Below are 6,421 nucleotides of genomic sequence, written 5' to 3'. Positions count from 1 at the left end.
TGAGACAACATATTTTGCAGCAGACTGCGGTGAGCATATTTTAAGTGAAAACGTGAAATGTAGCATGCTTTCAATTTTATGAAAAAATATTTCCTACTTCCTACTATAAATCAAACCTCTACAAAAAAAACTATGTATTTTTACAAATTTGCATAAAACTTGAATGTTTCAGTAAATATTTCGCTAGTTGCTAGCCAATATTTCGCACAAAAGTGTCTGTGACTGAATTTTTTATGCAAAAACATTTATGGCAAAATAAAGCAAAATGAAAACGCTGGATTAAAAGTATTTCCGATTATTCTAGATACGATCTGGCATAAAAATTTGCTTACTTTTTTCACACACGTGACTGATATTAATATCGCTAAAATGAATCGTTTAATTTTGAATTTATGTCTTTATCGTCTCTTAATTATCCTTAAACACGAGGGTTCTAAATTGCAAGCCGCCCCATATTTTTGTTTATTTTGCTTAAGCATTAATTAATGCAGCACACGCTAAGATAACAAAATTTCTAATTATTACCAACATTGTATCTATGCATAGGTACATGCTAATAATATCTGTTAATACATCGGTTGACACTTTCTGATACATTACATAAAATTAATTAAATATCAATAGGAGTGCTCTTTTTACAAGTAGGGCCTGTTTAGTAATGCTTCGTTGTCTCCACATTCCTCATTAAATTATGAGCAACACGTTAAAATAATATGACGGATGTTCGTTTCCGTGGACCACCTGTATATTATTTGAAATATACACATGTTTACAGTGTAAGGTTGAAAGTACTGGTTGAAGCACTGGAGCACAGTTTTTGACGGAATCCGTTTTTAGATCTCTCTGCTAGGACTGCTGATGTTTGTGAAGAGTAAAACAGATTATTATGAAAGTTACATTTTTTTGCAATTTCAGTCAAACCAAGAGGTCGATTATATTTTTATGTGCTTTTTAGTAGCTGCAGACAAAAGCTGGAACTAGATTTACAAACAAATAAAAAATTAAATGTTACGTAAATAAATAAAGAAACAAAAAATATATAATTTGTGTTTAAATGATATGTAGTCTGTTTCCCCGCCTGGAGGATTTGAATTTTTATCTATTTATCAAAGAGATGTTACAAATGTTGCAGTATCGGTTTTACATTTTTGCCCTTGGAGGTGTTCTGCATAATTTAATGAAAAAAATTGTAGAACGTGTTTTAGTGAGGGTGACACAAGATGTTTTATTGGGCGTAAAGAGTAACGTCGTACAAAAAGACGAATGGCTGTACTAAAATAATCGTATACGTCAAAACGAACGTAGTAGAAAATAATAAAATATCTACCAACAAATAAACCGCGTTTGATATCGGAGCCCTGAGAAATAAATGAATACGAATGGGTCATGTAAGCTAAACAACTTTTCTTATACTTCTAGTGGCCGGCGTAGCGTTAGTTCAATGGTATTGCCAAATTTATATCACCTCTATTTTTTACGACGCTGTTATGCGACCTTAGTACAGCGAAGCCATGAAAAAAACATGAGAGTGACTCTATCTTATAAAAGTTACGTAATTTCCTTTACTCTTGATGCCGGGGTACTTTTATTAGGTCTTTGGTGACTCAACTTACAACTCTATTATAATTTCACGTTGTACCAAGTATGAAATATGCAGCAAACGACGCTGCATAATATGCATTACTTCCATTCAAATCGTCGCTGTTCCCCGTTCTTCGACAATAAAAATTGCACACCTGTATAAATTATGCCAGTATCTAAGGTTACATGTCGGTCCCTAATGTCTTATACAGCAATTTAATTTTGTCGGCGACGAAATTTAACCGTCTTACATTTTGTTAGAGTTCTCTCAGTTGAATCATTTAATTCCAATATCACAAACGTAAAAAAATGTTTACTTTATTCATTACATATCATATTTTTTAAAAGTTGTTATTGTTCTATACACTAAATAATGTAAGAAGTTCCATGTCAAACGTGACAGTGGCGGTAATGCACGTGTAATTTCATTAATAATAAAAATTTTGAGCTAATACAAATTTCGATTTGCAACACAAATGAAAAGTGGATGCCAAATAATAGTAAGTATATTATGTTATGAGGAGCAAAAATGAAGTTTTATTTGCTGTGGCTGGTAGATTGGCTGCCGAACGCAGTGAGGCAGACAAACCAGCCAAAGCACATAAAACCATTTTTGCTTCGAATAACATATACTATTTTTTCTTTAAACCTTCATAACAAATTATTTAAGACATGTTAAGAAGCCAGGTAGGAATTTCAAATGATTTAGCTAGTTTACTTTACAGCCGCTCATCAGCGGAGATAATAACTTCACGGACGCCCTCAGCGGAGATAATAACTTCACGGACGCTCCTCAGCGGAGATAATAACTTCACGGACGCTGGTCAGCTCTTTAGATGCCATGACAATGAACTGACACTTTAGCATTATCAATGCAGCAGTGCAATGTCATATTTTACGGACGTTTGAAGAAAAACTAGTTTTGAATGTTCCTACTTTAAATTTTTTACCATAAATGTCCATTAGTTTATATTTTTGCGCGTGGGACTTCTTATATTATTTTGAGTATAATTAATAACAAATATTAACAACAAGAGCTAATTTGTTAATTATATATAAAAATACAGTAAAAACCATATAAAATGTTTTTGTATTAGTTTTACCTACTGTATGTTTTGAGTCAGTGTGCTATGTCAAGAAGAAATAAATTCCAATTAATAAAAAAAATTAAAAGAATTGCCTAAAATACCCTAAATAATTTTATATTATTTTTTTTATTATTATAATTAATTATAATAGTCTCTAGCAAGTGCATCTCTCTGAATCTATACAGGGTGGTCCCGATATAACCTGCCAAAAAAATTCTGGGTCATTAGAAGGATCAAACAAGTCTAAAAAACCCCCCTTCGTTAGGTCCAAAATAATGGGGATAAATTAACCCCTATCCACACCCATTCGACGCTGCTGACCACAAAAATACGTACCTACTCAGGAATTAATTGTTGGTGTTTGTAAGGATGACAGTATCTAAGCAACATAGGTACCTGAATCGTTTATGACAAATGTCAAATCTGACAAACTAAATCAAATTAATGACATTTATTGAAAACGCTGTACACTGTGTGCGTTAATTCACCAGCTTATTTAGGTACAAAAGCTGATTTTGTAGACTGAGATGAATGAGTAATAAATAAAGTGGTGTTCCTCAATGTGTAAATAAATGTAGAGGTAGTGTGTGCAAAATTGTGGAAGAACTGTGTAATAAGTAGAGAGCGGATTTATATGCACAAAAAAATAAAAATTAAGCGCTTAAATAAGCATAACATACTGAATAAAAAAGTTTTATTTTAAACAAAAAAGCATTAAAAAGCATAAAAACAAGATAATAAAACACAATTCCTAAAAATGAAAATATAACATTTTTGTATTGCTTATACAACAAAAAACAACTCCTTATGGTTAGAAAACACTACTTGAACTTCAATCTTCTTCTTTGAAACAATGAATGATAAGGAGTTGTTCTAAATGATTAATTGTAAGATTTCTTCGTCGATCATTCAATATATTTTTAAAGTTGGAGAAACTGCGCTCCACATCTACACTTGTAGTTGGCGCAAATTTGAATTTGGGGATAATTGTAGAATCGATGTTTAAGTTTTCCACATATTCGCCTTGTAAAACTCGCGCTATGTCACACAAAATACCAAAACCTGTGTTTTTGTTTAAAACATTGTCGAGTTTCTCAGATACGACACGCCCAACTGCTCCTCTCACAGAGTTAGTTTCTTCTTTAAATTTTTGAACCATATTCACTGAGTCAACCAATGGAACACCTTGTTTTTCTAGTTTTGTTATAGTCTCACATACAAATTCATAATTACTTTTTAGAAAAGCTAAATTCTGTCGCAACTCTTTATTTTTGAAAATATCTATGCAGTTTCTTATTGACTGCGACGGAGCGTCGACAAATTCGGTAACTACTTCTTCAAATTGATTAATATATTGACTATAATAAAATGCGGCCTCTAACCAAGTTCCCCATCTGGTCAAAATTGGTTCTGGTGGTAAAGGTATGGTTGGAAATGTTTCCTTAAAATATTGCACTCTTAGTGGGGCTTTAACAAAAATTTTTTTACCATTTGAAATTAACTTATTTACCACAGGAAATTCTAATCGTATAGTTTCAGCTATTCTGTTTAGTCCGTGCGCAACACATGTACAGTGAATTAATTTTTCGTAAAATATTTTTAAGTTTGTTCCAGCTTTAATCATGTATGCAGCGGCATCCGAAATCATTAGCAAAATTTTGTCCGTTGGTACGGCATTTGGAAGAAAAAAAGACGTAAGACTTTCATTAACAAATCTGGTAATCGAATTACTGTTTGTTTTGGACAATTCTTTGCAACTGACAACATATCCTTTAGTAGGAATATCTTCCTTTAAAATACCGAGAATTAAACTTGCCACGTACCTTCCACAACTGTCTGTTGTTTCATCGACTGCAAACCACATGTAGTTACTTCCGATGCGTTGTTTAATTTTGTTACACACTTCTCGAAATACTGGCTCTAAATAATTTTTACGAAGAGTGCTCTCAGCCGGAACGTGTCTATTGCAATGGGTTTGTAGAAACTGTTGAAATGGGCCTTTATCTAACTTTTTGAATGGTATATTGGACTGAACCATCATCCTACATAAGTCGAAGTTAAACTGAAATTGTTCGTTTTGCCGTGATGTGCTTGCAACAGATTCTTGTAGAGTTTGTTGTTTAAATTTTGAAATCTCGAATTTTTTTCTTCGTTCAACATGAGTGTTGCTTTTCATATGTTGAATAACATTATATTTTTTTTCGCTTTGAATCTAAAATAATATTTTCTGAATACTAGAGAATTAGGTAACTACACAAAAAATACTTACGGTTTTAACGCAAACTCGACAAAATATTTTATTATTTTCAATTATAAATTCTGGAAAATTTTTTATCCACTCATCAGGCGTAGATTTTGGTTTTGGCATTTTTGAATTAAATTTTAAATGAAATGAAACAATGACCTGCACTCTAAGAAGGAATACGAGGGAATCGGTAAATATGGAGCAAATAATTCGCCTAGTGTTATCGTGTTAAACCGGTTTTTCGCAACAACAAAGTGAGAGATGAGTTCCTATAAACCTGGCTGCCACCACATTTCATCAACGACAAACGAGAAATTAATTTTTTTCATTTCTTGCGGCAACGGAATGTTTTCCGTGTTAAAACAATAAAAATTCTAATAAGTAAAGAATGAAAAAATACCTATAAATAAGGAAAAAGGCAGTAAATAAGCATATACATTTTAATATGCATAAAACTGCAAAAAAAGCAAAAAAAGCATAACAAAATAGGGCTCAAATGACTCAAAATTTTAAGTCTGTTACACATCTCAAAAAGTATTGAGCTACTTATAACCCCCACAAAAAGCATAAAAACTAGAAATCCGCTCTCTAGTAATAAGAGTATCGTCTTAATTGTGGTTAAATAGCCAAAATAATGTATTGAATAAATTTATTTACACTTTACATATTCGTACTTTCAACTCTAACTAGAATATCTACTAACTAATGAAAGGTAAACTAGACTAGAAAAATTATTTTATAACAAATGTTTTGTGTGCCTTCCGTTGGCACATTTGAGTACGCTGGTACCAATTTTTATAAACAGAATTCGGCATTTCTGGGTTTTTACGAATCTGGTTTGCGGCGTCTGTTACGCGTTTCTGGAGTTGGCTTTTTGTATTTATTTCAACTTCGTATACCAAATCTTTCGTGTGGTTCCAAAAATTAAAATCCAGAGGGGTTAAATGGAGGATGGGGGACGCCATCGTATTGGAATCAGTCAGAACTAATCTCACATAAATGCAGATGTAGCTCCACAAAAGTACAACGAGACGGAAGGACTCCTTCAGGAAAACGCTCGCCGTATGGTCGCTTTGCCGGTCTTGAATTACCACGTGTTTCGCCATAGAGTAAATGCAAATCGGCGTATTCTTGTTTTGTGAATTTCATAACTTTTTGAAGGATTCGCAAATTTAAAATTAAACTTGACAAATGTCATAGGTGTTGCAGGTACCGTTGCTAAAGAAATTGCAGCCAAGTAACCAGAATTACCTTTTTAAAACCGATTAACTCATTAGCGTACAGCAAATTTCGACCAAATTTTCAATTATTTTTATCTCGAAAACGAAAAGACTTTTATTAGAAACTTTTTTTGTGTATGAGTTCTACTCATCGTCACCTACTACTGGATTTCTTCTGGCAGGTTATATCGGGACCACCTGTATGCATCACTAAATATTTTATGACCAATGTTGTCAAAGGGGGACCATTTTATTAGAACTTTTCATTTTTGTTACGCAGTAATTAC

At 32.8% G+C, this 6,421-nt stretch overlaps 1 long non-coding RNA gene across 1 annotated transcript; it reads right to left on the bottom strand.

Annotated features, from left to right (window-relative positions):
• Nucleotides 1-3,348: 3,348 nt before the first annotated feature.
• Nucleotides 3,349-5,815, bottom strand: LOC138131082 (uncharacterized). Its single transcript, XR_011159709.1, has 2 exons — nucleotides 4,939-5,815; nucleotides 3,349-4,881 (listed from the first exon to the last, which is right to left on the bottom strand). It is a non-coding gene; the product is annotated as an uncharacterized lncRNA (long non-coding RNA).
• Between the last annotated feature and the right edge of the window lie 606 nt (nucleotides 5,816-6,421).

This window comes from Tenebrio molitor, chromosome 5, assembly GCF_963966145.1.
Source record: "Tenebrio molitor chromosome 5, icTenMoli1.1, whole genome shotgun sequence".
NCBI classification, from domain to species: domain Eukaryota; kingdom Metazoa; phylum Arthropoda; class Insecta; order Coleoptera; family Tenebrionidae; genus Tenebrio; species Tenebrio molitor.
This window is presented reverse-complemented; position numbering and strand designations above follow the sequence as displayed.